This window comes from Cydia fagiglandana, chromosome 1 (assembly GCF_963556715.1).
Source record: "Cydia fagiglandana chromosome 1, ilCydFagi1.1, whole genome shotgun sequence".
NCBI classification, from domain to species: Eukaryota; Metazoa; Arthropoda; class Insecta; order Lepidoptera; family Tortricidae; genus Cydia; species Cydia fagiglandana.
This window is the reverse complement of record NC_085932.1, coordinates 9977979-9994681: the sequence shown is the minus strand read 5'-3', so window position 1 is coordinate 9994681 and position 16703 is coordinate 9977979. Positions and strand designations below refer to the sequence as shown.

Sequence of the window (16703 nt, the reverse complement as noted above, 5' to 3'; positions counted from 1 at the left end):
TGTTCAATAACTAATTTGCGTACGATTTCCTATTCCTAAATGATCGATTTAAAAGTAATGTTAAAAATAGGCTCAAATTAATTGTTTTATTGTATAGTGGACATAATATTGTCTATCGTTCGGAAAATATTTTATTGAACTTGCCGAGTTTTTTAGTATGAATGTACTTGGAGCCATCTATGAATGTTTATGTAACCTGAGAGATTTAACTAGTCTTCAAGTGTGGTTTCATTTAAATAGATTAACCACATTGTAGGACAAAAGTTCGATAATATCGATACTATTGATAAAATATGCTGCTGTCGATCGTATAAGTTGTCAAACACAGTCCTTAATAATCCCCTATCCTCCTAAGGTCCAAGGTCCTACCTCTCATTTATTCAGTTCGATGAAATTTAAATCATAATTGTCCCGGAATCCAGGACAATTTCTACTTCGATAGCTAAATTTTGGGAGCAAACGAAAAAGCTGGGCTTTTCAAACAGCATTTAATGACAACTAGTGTAAAAAACAAAAGGTAAAACAAAATACCATAAAACATAGACAAAATATATAAAAAGTAAATAACATATAAAACCTTATATCAGTCCTCGACAATAATAATATTCAATTGGAACAGTCGTTCAATTTTCATTTTTTTTGTAATAATGGATATTCTTGTATAAGATATATGTGAAAGCTTTTTAGTATTAGAATTTTTAATCAATAGCCTTACCACGACTTTGACACTGACATATTCGCTAACGTCTGCGTAACTTACTTTCTATACATCATCGAGTATCTTCTTTGAAAACGATTATGAAACAATTAAGTAAACGAATTAATTTAAACCGATTTGGTCATTAAATATTAATTACTTCTTCGTCCAGATACGTTTCAATCTTTTTAAAGTGCTTGGAACGAAGTTTTTTTGTTTTATATCAACGAGTTAGTATAGCCGAGCTCATGCAATGACAGAAATAATTAAATTACACACAAACAACCACTTCCACTGCTCAGGGATGAATAATAACAGGCATAACATATCCCTGCGCCCGATCAAGCTGCATCTCCGATGAGAATCGGGATAGCGAGGCGATGGGCAGTCGCTGATACACTTGTCTTGTTCTCTTAATCAACAAAAAATGCGAATCAGAAGGGTACAGAGTATATTATATACAGGCCAGTATGTTGTCGCAGGGCTATAAGAGATTCCACTGCGAGTAAAATAACGATAGTTGCTGAAAAAACCTGAGCTGAGGTTTCTAAGTTAAAGGGCAAACATTACATTTTAGTAATAAAGGGCCCATAAAACTATTTAATAATTTGGTATTATAGACCTTTACGCCCATGAATAAAGATAACTGCGGAAAAACTCTTAGCGTAAATGCTTTCAAATTTAAGGACATTATAGTAATAAAGGTCCCAGGAAACTTTTTATTTGATATTATACACCGCTACGTCCATGCTATTTGTTTTGAATTTAGAGTTTAGAAACTAATTGGTGGTAGTAAAAGACACATTATCAAAACATAATATTAAGACACATTAATATTAGAAAAGTCCTGTACAACCTGGTTCGCTTCATATACTTATGGTAAAATCATTTTTAGGGCGGGTTGTAAAGGGCAAGTAAAATAATATCAATACTAAAATATGTCCTTTATGACCATCTTGACCATACGATATGAAAAATCATCAAGAAAAATGAAGGGCTTAAAGGACAACAAAAGACATAATGTGAGTCATTTACAACAATATTTATATTTAGCGGTAACCTTTACGATAACATCTATGAACATGTAATTTTTATAAATGTCTGTTCATTTACGGTCTCTGAGCTAAGGTGTTTTTGCAAAATCATAGTAAAAAATTGGGTCGTAAAGGCAACTTTTTAAAAGATATCGAAATTTTAACTATGCAGGACGAAAGCGCTTGCAATTCTGAATAAAGCTGCATATATAACTAATTTTCGCCAAAATGTCCTTTACGCCAATTGAACCCAAAGATATCGATAGGTATTATGAATGTCACAAATTTTCCTAAAATTAACAATATTTTTATGTACCTATATACAGTATATTCTGAGGTATAATAATATTACATTATATTATTATACAGAATATTCTAATAAATGTATTGACAGTACGCTGTTATTATGTAAATTTAATGAAATTTATCTCTAAGTAAGTCTCTATGGTTCATTTTATATATTGCTTGAATAGCCCTCTTCTGGAGAACAAAAATGGTATTTAGAGTTAGACGAAGAAAAGTCTGCAGCGGATTTGATAGCCCACGCAGTGCAAGTGTTATTTTAAATGTCAAACTTCTATGAAATTATGAGTGTAAATAATACTTGCACTGCGTGGGCTATCAAAATCGCCTAAAGACTTTTCTTAGTTTAACTCTAGTAACTATTCGGTCGTATCAATGTTACATAGTATCTGAACGGTTGCTCCTTCTGTCTTATGATGACATAATGCTATGGCAGTTATGAAAATATATATTGATCGAGTTGTTTACACATAGGTTAGCAAACGTTTTGCTCACTGCAAAAGCTGCAGAACTCAGTCTATTTGAAATAGCAGAAATATGGGGACCCCACTTGAGTTTAGAATCTAGAGTTATACCATGAAAAACTGTAGGTACTATCAGCCAATCGTAATATGGAGCGCTTCAAAAATTGGCAAGCGTCCGACCTCCAACGCGTCCCGCTTGGGACTGAGCGGTGAGATGGCAGCGGGGGCGCGAGTAAATGGTGCCGTGAATTCGTAAATTTCGAGTTTAAAGTTATATGTGTTACGAAATTAACAAGATTAAACCCGACGGACATTACATCATTACAGACGTTTATTTTGATGTGATTTTCAATACATAAAGTAGTATAATATTTAAATGAAATGAGTTTTAAGGTGGAAAATAAGGGTATGTTTGGATTTTTTTTCTATCGAGCGAAGTTTGTCCAATTATGTTACGAGTACCCGACGTACTTAGATAAAGGTCTCAAAAACAACATATATTTTTTTCACGTGTTTAATCTTTGCCGTTTCTTAATAAAATGGCATTAAAATTACGTTTCTAAGAGCTTACCTCGCCTTAAATAAACTTAAAAGTACATATGTATATTGAAGGAGGTATACCTATGTAGTACCTGGTATATGCTTCTGTATTTAACATTTCAAGGTATGAAAGCGTAGGTGCCCTAGCATTTGTGGGTTACTATGACAATTACCAACAACTATACCATTGTTATTCTGACATTGGTTTTAAATTTGGATACTGGCTTTCAATTTGTCAATCGAACATTATAACAGAAACAACTGAAGACTGTCACAGAACCCTGTCATGCTGTCACGGCATTTGAGTTGCGTGCTGTGTGCTCCCGCGGGACTCGATACCGTGGTAGAGGCAATGATCTATTACACATTTTACGAAATAACCCATAAATTGGATGAGAAAGTTATCCTTTCGTAGTTTAAGTAATAAATTGATGTCTCTTTACGGTAGGTATATGGATTAGTTTACGTGGTTATCGATATTATTGTTGATGCCCGTGGAAGTTGTTTATAGTAGATAAGAATAATAACAACAAGTAGGAAACGCTAAAAGTAAATATACATAACTATTTGAAATTTTGTATGTAAGTAACACATAAGATTTATGTTATTGATCTAAATAAATAAATTTTGATTCTTAACCAGCGGTATTTATAATAAGTTTTAGCACGGTCAAATGTTATAGTTCAGAAGCTGATTAAAACGAATGACTATCTAATATCTTGTTATTACATCTCATTCTGGTATCATTCACCAGTAATATCTATATGAGTAAACTAGATATGTTTCAAGTAATACGTAATTACGTATATTTTTTATATTTTCTGGTTTGCAAATTGTAAGTAATCAGTCAAACTTTTTAAAATGTTTCAGTACCTACAAGCCATTGTAATATAAGGAGGTACATTTAATATGCCGTAATTTGCACTTATAATATCGGTACTGAATTGTTTTCAAAGAACCCCATCTAACGCATATACGTATAAAAGAATTCCTGCACGGACGGAAGTAAAATATGGTGTAAATACACATGTAATTTATTTTTGAATGTGTAAGTACGGAGAAGGTATAATTTCCTTAGTGGCTAAGATTAATACGTTATTCAACGCTTGTTTATGTTGAACGCAGTGTAACTGTAAACAAATAATGTTAAAAACATAATATAAAAACTTACACCTAAACAAACTTAAACATTTTAGTAACATTCTGCATGCTATGATGTTTACCGCATACCCACACAAATACAACTACCTAGTTCACTTTATTAATTCGTCGGCATCGCGAAACAAATGGACCCGATCCGGTGTCTTTCTGATTGATATACGGCACGTGCCGTGTCGTGTCGGACACGTCGTGTCGGGCACGTCGGCACGCACGAGTCCATTTAATTAATTTCGTTGGTTTCAATGGCTGGCAATAGGTTAGACCGTAGGTATAATTATTTTACTTACAGGTAATGAAAAAACGAAGAGAAAGAAAACATCGCCAATAAATATCGCCATATTTTTCTAACAAATAGGTACTATTTCGAACGGAAAATATGATTCATATTCAGTGATATATTCAAAGATATAATTGAATTCAAAGAAATGTACCTATATTTGCACAATAACTCGTACCTTATAGCGAATAAAATTTGCACCTTATCGTTTAGTTGGTACATATTCAGGTAATCAGTTTGGATGATTACACGTAACGTAACATTCGTTAATAGATTAGTTTTAAGCTCGTTTCTAATTAATGACATTCAGATAGAGTTTGCGTTCTAAAACCATTAATCCGAAACTATTTATTCGGAAAGTTAAACCAAATTTTAATATGTTTTTGAGTACCTACAAAAATTACAAAATACAAAATTATCCAGACCAATTTATTCGCTCGCTAAAATAAAGTTTCAAATAGGATCGCAACCAATAACAACAGTCTCGCCGCTCAAGGAACGTGTTATCACCAAATTATCGAAGGAAACAAAGTAAAACAGCATAACGGCTGCTAATAAAACGGGAACATCTTGTATCCATGTCCGAGTTATGCTGGAAGCGTTATTGCGCTCATAACGACAGCCAGTTAGCATAACTGTTACGGTTATGGAACCCTTATTTGAGATATCGTTATCGTAACAGCTTATACTGAATTAGGAATGATCCTAAATCTCATAATTTAAGCACCCATGACCAAATGTATTTTGTCTGGGTGGCTTATGGTACCTACTGTACTACCTAAGTACAACTCACCGCTCACTCTCTGTAAGAGCAGGTACATACCTGGTTTCGCACTTTGTTGATTACTTTTATCAACATCATCCTAGGGATACACTGTATGTGGCTAGAACTAATACTTTTGTAAACAACAGTTTTTTTACAATGCCAGCGAAAAAGTGCCATTAACTATATTAATGTGAGTCAGTTTGTTTGTGGAACTCGATATATTTATTCAATGAGTTTCAAAATGTAAGGAAAACTTTTAACATTTGTCATTGACACTTTTATTAGGTACTTACTTTATAAATGAGAAGGAGCTAAAACCGTCCACCTTTGTGATAACTAAAATAACTAAATTGAGTCGCAAATAAAAATTTTGGACACTGTGTATATGAATTATTCATTATTAATTTAGCACAAACAATTTTATCAACAAGTATGGTTTAGGTGCTTTTCGCAGTTAACATTTATAAATATAATTTCCGGAATATAATTATAGGAGTTAGCTACATGAATATTCGAATTCCCCTACCTACATACAAAATTATACGCACACTGCTGGCTGTCATCGTCATCAATAATTCAGGCATGCCACCTTGTTGCTACAAAACTATCTAACTACCATTATACCGACATTGTTTATAAAGTTATATATTATAAAAATACCAGTCAGAACTATTCATTAAGATTCGTAATCTAAAATCTTAAAATACTTTCAACAAACGAATTTAAACAAACTGTATCCATTGCACCGATAGTGAGACGATACTTCAGGCACAGTTAAAATATATAACACAATATATTAACATAATTACAATAACACCCAGTTGACCTTTTATGGAGTTGCCTAATTAATATATGTACGAGAAAGGGAATACTTCTGTAACTATACCTACCTACTTTAGTTTGCGTAATTTTCTATCTAGAACATAATAATTGTAAGATAGGTATTAGTAAAATAAAATTATAAGGTGACTTCTCTCTTTTGCTGTTACACGTAAAAATGAAAATGAGCATTTATGTAGGTAGTAAAAAATTAAACTAACCGAGAACTGCATTAAAACATCTTAGGTACATCTCTGTGATCGCCTGCTAAGTCCTTGGTGCCCGTATAATTGTAGTGCATAATTATTTTCCATCGTATTTTCACGGAAACGTACGAACATGTCTTGATATTTCAGTCAGGCTCCGTACAAAAAATACTGAGGTTTTCTAAGTCGCATGATAAATACGTACGTTTCCGATAAAGTACGATGGAAAACAATAAGCACTACATCTGTACCGTTCGTAAATTTAGCCGTGTGACATTTTACGGGTTTAGTCCAGCCCAGTCATGATACTGTTTACGATACTTCCTCTGTACTGGAAGCTTATCGGAAAAGTCGGAGAGCTCCTTGAGACGATCCTATTACTAATGTTCGCCCATTGTTTCCACACCAACTAACTTTGGCGCCAGCTTAAAAATAGAAAACGGAACTTGCACAATTAAATGGAGAAACTATTGTTCTTCGAAATCTCCTTGATTAGGAGTGCCTCTCTAGTTAATAAGGAACGTGATTAGAGAAATATATATGCTGTCGAACTGCAAAAAGCAACTAGAAAACTTTTGTAGACTTTTTCTTAAATATATAGGTAGTTGATGTAAAGTTATTTAAGTCCCCTTGCAAGTATTACCTACTAGCAAACTTTGGCTGCCTTCTTGCAATGCATTTAGTTTGATGTACATAATATCACTCATTATTATAATAACATATTAAGGATATTAATTATACCTATAAAAAATTTAAAACCACAACAATTTTAAGTGCAATTTCAACTTTATTGATTTTTTAACGAGTGTTTTCTGCATTAAACTACTTTTTATTCCGAAGCACTCATAATGTCCATTAACATTCTTTAATGTTATGACAATACATTTTTTTTGCATTTCAACCGCTCGTTTTTAATATGTCGTAAAATATGAAAGCGTCGTTAATATTTCGCCTCCAATAAAAACTATCACTACTTATTTCCTTAACAATATGGTTCACAATGTAACAACATTAATTTCAATACAGGTAATGGTGTTTTGGTAGGTGCAAGTACTGGACAACATTAACTGCGCTTACTTATACAGCATTGTTCGATACTTGCAGTTTTGTGACCTTTGACATAGGGTTCAGATTAGAATCTTTTGTTTTCAAAGCGGTAAGTATAATTTGGTATTTTTGAAGACAAGTTCTGAGTGCGACTGTCTTAGTAGCAGGCTTTATGTCTCCGCGAAGCTGCTTAGCGCGTCCCAGTAAAATGCTTTCCTGGTAGATTTCTGGTTACTTTTTGAGCAGGAAAATGACATTGTTTCGTAAGTTTAGTTTATAGAAACAATATCGATGAACGTAAAGGTGAGAGGTCCTTTACATTTACTGAGATACAATTCATACAATAATTGACATACATTTTTTAATTTACCTATTTGCATATCTATATTTAGTGATGTGATTATGTAGGATGTACTGAACATCTTTTAGTATAAGACCAACCTCAAAATAGTTAAATGAATTTTGCCCTGTACCTAATAATCATATTGACATCAGTAGGTATGAATTAATGGTCTCCGTTAAGATGAATAATATATTTAAAAGATCTAATTTCTTATAAGTTTATTAGGTTACTTACATATAAATAGTTAAATTTATCATAATTTACTATTTGCTCTCCATACATCTTGGCATTACCGCTCCAGAAAATAAATCAGGAACATACCTGCAAAAAAAAACACAATGTTACATTATATTTACGACAAATAAAATATAAGTATATAAGAGGAGTTGTAAGGAATCATGAGGAGACAGGACTAATTCTAACAAGGCCTAGCTGGGTTAGAAGGTCAGAATGAAATCATAAAAACTAGTGCCTACGCCAATTCTTGGAATAAGTTGCGCGCCGTGGCAAAACGCCACGATAACAAGTATATGAATCGTTAACACTGAGGACTGTACAAGTGGGCAAATAGGTATTTGGATTATTAGGCAACCGAGGGGTCCCATCACGTTTTCACTTAATTGGCCACTGGTCGTCTAAAAATGTGCTCGTTAATTGGGTCAGCGAGCCGCGAGCTTCATTTAATTACCGAAAAGATTAAATTTTCCGTGTCACAGAGTTGCGGTTTCCATATGCAAATGATGACCGCCGAGCCACACGGCGGCGTAGTGTTGCTAACTTAGCTCTATAGTTCGTTTTTTTTAGCATTAGAAAGAACTCCACAGAAGTAAGCGTACAGTTTTTATCAGCCTCTTTAATTCTTAATAATTATTGAATTATCTAATGTAGCACGGTCAATACATATAATTTACTTCAATTTATTACCGTTAAAAGTGCCGGATTTGGAACCACAAGCTTACTTCTGCGAAGTTCTTTCTAATGCTAAAAAAAACGAACTATAGTTCAAGTTTTAGACGAGGACAAATACTCGTATATCGATATGGACAGTTTAGTAAAATGTTAAGATGTTGTAGAGGCCAGCTTGTGTTGTTAAGTTTCTAAGAACCTTGGTGAAAGAAAGCGTCGATAGGTATTACTATATAAGTATATATGACTAGTTCTCCCTGGATTAGAAGGTTAGTGGCTGTAGCCAAGATGACAATCGCTTATCGACAAAAGCGAATTAATAGTGAAATGACATTTTCTATGAACGATCAAGTAGCATAAAAATATTAAATATGGGATTTATTTTTGCAATATTATAGCACAATGTCTTTTTCCAATATAGACCGTGAATTTAAAGTTTAATTTATTTTCTGCAATTTTGTTTTTGTCATAGCAATTAAAATATATGCATTACACCTACACGGCTGCTGAAGCGGTGGAGTGACTATGTTCACCAAAAGACCGGTTAAACACTGAGAGTATTTCGTCGGGTGACAAGCAAAAGTCACTAACTAACACCATTGAAATTATTGGACAATAAACCGTGTTACAAGTGTAATAAAGTGCATTGTTACTTTAATTTTTTGATAGTACTTAGTGACTTTTGCTTGTCACGCGACGATTCTAGCTACTGGCCGAAGGATGTCGTGTTTCGTAGGGTCCGGGACAACCTGCTGAATCCGACTCAAAAGCAGACGATTTTTAAATGTAGCCACGTCGTTCTCTCGTTTATTTTTAAGTTCGTGAAATGTATATCGATACCTCCTAAGTATGAGGCAAGTGATAATTTCACTTTTTCAATTACCGACTGAATGTCGTGGTGTTTGTTAAATATTTGAGCCATGTGTCGCCTTGTACGCAATATTTGTTTAGTCGCCATATCAATCCGCGCGACGCGGCTTATTCTGCATGCCAAATAATAAAACAAATCCACCCACCACCGTATATAAATGGGTAATTATTCCGTTTGACTTACTTCGACTGAGATTATTCACGTGTGGTTTTAATATTAAGTACCTATATAAAAACATTTTTTTGCCATAATGTAAAGCTATAAATATAATATATAGGTGCCTATATCAATCAAAGACCAACATACATGGTGTGTCTGACGATGGGGCTTTAAATCCAGGGCTTGATTTTACTCGCTAAACTGAGCTACTTTTACTATGGGACCAACACCAACCCTGAAATCGGGGAAAAATTTTTGGCTTTGCCATAGAAAACGTCGACATCTAATCAGCCAAAATGTATGAAAAAGTAAAATTTTTTTTCGGGATTTCGGGGTTGGTGCCATATGATTCGGTCAAATTGTGTTTTTTGAAAAACTAATTATAGCCAGCATTCTATGATACCTTTGGGTATGGTGCTTTACGCATGCTAGCGTCCCGTCCCCTCCCCCTGACGCAACCCCCCCCTTTTAGCATAAATATGTCCCGGTTGGGAGTTTTTTTGTTTTTTGGGGAAAGTATACAATATAGGAAAAAAGTGTCAATGAAAGAAATGTTCTCTATTAAATTCTAAACAAAAAAGGTTATATTCTTTTTTTTGATACGACACACCATATTCATGTTATGGCTAGATGAACTTCGACAAAATTTAACCGTTGAAAAACTTGCAGAAGATCAATATAACATAGTACGTGATAGTACTAAAAGAAATCATACAGGACAATAACCTTGCAAGCTTATTTTCCGTATAAGATTTTTTTCAGTACTATCACGTACTAACTTATAATGAACTTCAACAAGTTAATACATGAATATGGTGAGTCTTACTAAAAAGTTGTATATAACCTTTTTTGTTTAAAAATTATTAAGGATTATTTCTTACCTTGACACTTATTTCCTAACTATTAGAGTTCTCAAAAATAAAAAAAAAACCGTAAACCGGGACGTATTTCATGCTAAAAGGGGGGGTTGTGTCAGGGGGAGGGGAGGGACGCTAGTGGGCGTAAAGCACCATACCCAAAGGTACCATACTACATTCATAGAATGCTGGCTATAATTAGTTTTTCTTGCCCATACATTAGAACATAGTTTAACCGAACCAATAATAAAAGTAGCTCAGTTTAGCGAGTAGAATCGAGCCCTGGTTTTAAAGCCCCATAGTCAGACACATCCTGTATAAATAAATACTTACTACGGTATTTAGAAAATAAATTAGCAATGACATTCTTTTGGTCAAATTTTGAATCAATAAAGCAACTAAGTAATAATAGTTTTTCATAAAATGTACGGTGGATCTGATTTACTACTTTTTAGCTAAAGCAATATTATGATAAGAAATCCACTTATTCCAGCATTTGGGACTCAGTAAAAAACAAGTTACTCTTAAAACCGAAGTTCTGTCTCTCAAAGCCTTGTTAACTAGCGGCAAACTCCGTTGTAACCCATTTACGGATGTTCAAAAACAATCACGCGCTCAAGTGTCTGAGGTTAGTGCAGTGTCCTGCCCGGAGAGGACAGTAAACACGACTGTACATCGCTACTACTGGTATCATTTGGTTATAAAATCATTCTTTTTTCACGCTTCCGATAAGTAAATTAATTCAATTTGTCGAAACTTGAGTATGTATCCAGCGTGGGTAGGGTTTGCAATCCGGATCCGAAATGTATGAAATTATCCGGATCTGGATCCGGATCCGCGGATCTTCCCATACATTTCGGATCCGTCGTGCAAACCCTAAGCGTGGGTATATTAACTCTGATACTGATACCTAGGTACTGGCAGTCATGCTATAGTCAATTGGGCCGTTTGAATAGGTACTTAAATGTAATAAAATAAATGCAATATATGGTATATGAGCTGTAATTACCAGAATTGAAATGAATTACGTTTAAACCAAATAGGTATTATTAATTGACCGAAGCTTTAGCGTCTCCATTTCAGCTGCGGCAAAATGCTTTCATATGTCCGGATGTTTCCCTTTGCAGGTCGCATTTCTCAAAAGGTTTTCGTGAAATTTTGTGACCAGGTTCGATAGTTAGCTATATTTTTTTGTCGTTTAAAATAAAACAATAGTGTCGCGTATGTACATATATGATTTTTACAATGTATCTAAACATTTATATAATTTATTTGGTTAATTACCCCGTGGAGCGCCCTACTGTCACACGTGTGCTGGTAACTGGTATAGGAGTTCCATACTATGGAAATTCTGGGGCGCTCCACGGGTTAGTGATGACGAAATTTAAATTACATTTTCACCTCACTCGAAACTGCCTCGACAAAAAGTCGAGAACCCCCATTAGAAGTGTCAACGTTTCGAGGCAAAGTGCACTTCGAGTGCGGAATGAAAGTTTCTCCCGCGTTTCATTTGTTTTCCCGAGCCGTTGCGGCGTATATTTGATTTATTATTGTTGATAGCGCGCGAAGTTTATGCGATTCGCTATTTCGATGCGATTTCCAATGATATCGAAAATATTTCGGTCTGCGCTCGCTTTTAAAGTTTTGCAACTGCTGGCTTATGCTGATAAGGAATATTTAATCGAATTAGATTGGTAGGTATTTGTAGGAATGTCTGGCTTTAGTTTTTATTTTTAATTTGTATCGATATCTGGTCAATAAACAGGATAATTAATTACAGGCAAATTGAAAACAGACATTAAAACTCATTTTGATAATTACATGAAGTACATCCTTAATTATATTTCAAAAGCTCCCGTTAATAATGATACACGGACAGATCCAATAAATATAAAATTATGACATAAACTGAAATTAATGTAATTACCGACGGTTTATCTTAATTAACATCGACGAATGTCATTGTCATGCAATGGTCAATAAATTTGCATATTGATGCGAGGATTTAGGGGCTTAGGTTATGACAGCGTTATTAGCACTTTATTATGTAACATACACATAGGTATATATCACCAGTATATTACCTACCTATTGAACTGTGTATACTGGAGATTAATGATTATTGATATAAAGTGTAGGTTGTAGGTTACAATAATTGCCAGAAATAACTTGAAAATTTTCTGTATTAGTCTATCGAACAAGTTTCACAGCAAATCATAAAAAAATCTTTCTTCCTCCTGCCTCTACATATAACGCTCGAATAAGAGGGATAGAGAGGTAGGTTACCATATTGTAACATGATACAAAATGTATTTCAATCTGAGGTATCGTATTAAGTTTTCGCTAAATAGTTAGCAAAACTAAGTAATTAGCTTTTACCAGCACTTTACCACGCACTTAACAAAATATAAATTTTGCATAATGAGAAGTATCATTCGCAGAACGGCATCGTCTGTCGCCCTGTCATGTTTGTCATAACTCTTGCCTCGTGCGGCACTGCCACCGGCGGTGTAGGCATAATTAAAATAATTATTTATAGAGCAAGCTTTTGTACATTATAGTATGACACAAACATAAATTGCAAAAATTGGACATTTGAAACTTCTGAAAGTAACAAAATAAATAAATTGATTGGTTTATAATGTTACTATATCATTCTCTAAAATAAAGGAAACGAAATGTATAATATGTGCTAAGTACTAAAATAACGGTAAATAATCCCCAAGGGAACTTTTCCGCTAATATATCACTTATGGATTGTACATGGCATTTTGCTTCCGATAATCCATAAATAACAGCCATATTTTACCACTTAAAAATATGTTAGCGCTTATCCACATCCTTTGAAGCCGACATCATAACAGAACGAGCCCAAACGAGTGTAAAACAACCAACCGACGAGAACCCTCTACATGCCGCTAATTCCCGTTAAGAGATAGAAAACTAAATAGAAAAGAGGAACAGGGTAGTTCAATGCAAACTGGAAATGCATGTTGCCATAAATACTCCGCGAGATGCATTGACAAATTTATGTTTACGTCCCGAGAACTTGAATCTAGATCCTTATAGCGTCTGTCATTAGGTAAAAGTTTGAATGATTACTATTTGTCGATGGTAATGAAGCTTGATGTTTTTCGGTAGCTTTTAAATAGACGTTGAAAGAAGTCGACAGGCAGCTATCAAGATGTCCTAATAGGCGTGTACGCCAGAAATAATTTACAAATTGCGTCGTTGTCGGGAACCTTTCGTTTCGATCTGCGTTCGTTGCTTTTTGAGGCTATTTTAGTATCTTCATTATTCAATCTGCCGAGCTGTAATCGATTTTCTAAAAGAACAATTTAAGTACTTGTATTTGCTATGGTTTAACTTTAAAAATATTGTTGTTGTATATATAATGCAATGTTTTCCTTTGCAATTATTATAGTTTTTGTGCAGTTTAAAAAACAACATTTCAACATAATTGCGAGTAATTTAGGTATGCACAATTGCACATAAGGCACAATTAATAATGGTACATAGGCAGAAGTTATTAAAGAAGTATGAATGTTAAACTTTATACAATGATTAAATTTATAATTAAGTTCATCTAAGCTCCTCATTATCTAAAGATCACTCTAGATTATTTTTAATAAACTCTCATGTTTCAAGTACATTCCTTAAACAGTGCAATAAGCACGAGTGAACAAGAATCCACCGCCGCAGCCTTCCAAAGTGGTTCACTATCCTTGGATAAATTTACACGACTCTTGTGGGGACCTCCTTGACAATCCTTTGTACTGCAAAGCACTTTCGCGGTGGTACAAACAACGGAAGATCAGATTAACAGACAGGGGACATATTTGTGTCATCAGTGAGTATTACCACCATGTGATTTGTAGTGTTTGGTTTGAAAATATACTTTTATAATATATTATGCTAATTTTAAAGTATCTATGTATGGGCCACTAGTTGCCTGAAATAAACATTTTCATTTTATTTATTTTCATTTCATTACTGTGGCAACAAAGTAACACCTGACACTTTGAAGAGGAAAATAAATTTGTGCTGTTTTTTAAATATTATATGTATATCTATCCGTCAAGTAATGCATACATTAAAAGACGCAATATTCGTCAGAAGGTTCAGTGGTGCAAGATTTGTACTGACCTGTCTAAATTGTCATATAAAATCAGCGTCAGCTTACGTAAATGAATTTTATGTAGCTTGGATCAAGTGACATAGTTATATTTTGCAAGTCGACTTGAACCACTGCCGATTTAACACAAATCCTTTACAGAAAATCGCACTCTAATAGGTTCATATCTGTTCGGGAGCTTCGATGCCCCGGACAGACACACAAATAAACATTTTAAACTTATCGTTTTGCAGAGAGTTAAATTAAAAGACAAATGTACAGGAATCACAAGAAATAATAAAAATCGTTTATAATGTAGGTATAAGTTTATCACTTGTACTAATGCCAACGCGTTAAAATGTACCTAAATGTAAAAACAACTATTAGTATCCGGACGACACACTGATAAAAGTGGTATTCTGATCTTAAAAATATTTCGTACATATGTATTGGTATTTACTATTTAGCAAAATTATCCGTAAAATACCTATTATTAACGTAAGAATAGTAATAATTAACTAATAGATTATGTTGAGATTATTACCGTACCTACTGAGTGCATTGAACAGAAGAAGCTAGGTACCAGCTATTGTTCAGCAACCATTGTTCAGGTGGTTTAATTTAAATCATCTTATTGCGCTAATAAAATAATTGGTGGTTTAATTTAAATCTTCTTATTGCATTAATACTATACTTTTTTTAAACTAGAACCATATACCTATTAGTATAGGTATATAGTATTTGTAAAAAACAAGGGGTCAAAAACACAAATGAAAATTACGAACCTTATTTCGTGACATATATTATCTATTAGGTGGGTTCTTATGGAGTAACTTAGGAACTTCTCCGTGTAAAAAGAGACACAGTTAAACCGTAGCCTTACACAATAAAATTATCATTACTTTTCATTTTACCTCTCCTTTCATTAAATACGCGTAGCAATTCCGCATTATATAGGTATACATGTCACTCTTGCAATAAAGACCACGCAGCGCGTGGTTATTGTGTAACAGGCTATGTTGGTGTTATTGGTTTTTAAGAGCTATGGACTATCAGTGGTACTCAGGGTTCGTGGGTCTGACGCTCTATTGTCACACTACACGTCTGTGATATTCCTAAAAATCTATTTATTAACTAGAATTAATTTTAAACAGGGAGAATGAGAAGTAATGGGCGCCAGCACGCTGTAGAGCGTACAAAATAGGTAAAAATAAGATGAGGAAAAGAAAACTATTGTTTAAGCTCGAGACAATTAAATATAATATCAATGTTTCACACAAAAACAGTAGTACAGTAAGGCAATACAGATAATAACCTTATGCTATTATTATACTAAGAACACTATGCTATCGGACTGGTTACGCAGTCTCAGTTAAAGTTTATTATGTCTATACACTAATTATGCACTGAGCACTTGAAGTTTATTAAGAGGCCACTATTGCGTGAAGCTAATTAAAGTCTATTGATTAGTAGCACACCTAAATCATGTGTCACGCCAGAGGCGCATAGGTGGCAGCCAAAAAGCCGCGGTGACACGTGCTGAAACCGTCAGCCACGTGTCCAAGTGACCGCCTATCTACCACGCCAACGTCGCGATGCGCAACAGGAGTCACGAGCTCGAGAGAGCCAATAACAAATTAGATCTGACCACACCTGAGTCACGTGTCCGTAGCAGAAGCCGGTGAAGCCCAGGCTACGCACTGCCCCAGAGGCGCGCAGGGGAACAGCCAAGAGTCGCGGTCACACGCGGTGATACCGTCAGCCACGTGTCCAGGTGGCTGCCTGCCCGCTTCGCCAACGTCGCGCTGAGCAGCACGAAGCTCCAGCCCAAGGTCCACAACAACCAGCGTCGACACGTGCCCGAAGAAAAGGCCCAGGGTAGGGACCGGCATAAAGGCTAAAGGAAAAAAAAACGACATATTGAAACCCAATATATAAAAAAAAAAGGATTGATTCTCCACTGAAATTAACTGGACAATTACCAAACTAACACACCGATCTGGCATTTACAGGAAAACCTACAAATTGGCCATGCGGTCATCCGACACACATGGGCAAGGACGGAAAAAAAGGTTACATTTCCTACAATAAAATCGCAAATGCTTGCCCGGATCTCAAGTGAAGCGATTGATGCTACAC

At 34.7% G+C, this 16703-nt stretch overlaps 1 protein-coding gene across 2 annotated transcripts in view; it reads right to left on the bottom strand.

The window, feature by feature from the left end:
- The window catches only part of LOC134663705 (kinesin-like protein CG14535), a 323990-nt gene that overhangs the window by 159640 nt on the left and 147647 nt on the right, over positions 1-16703 (bottom strand). The window lies entirely within an intron of this gene.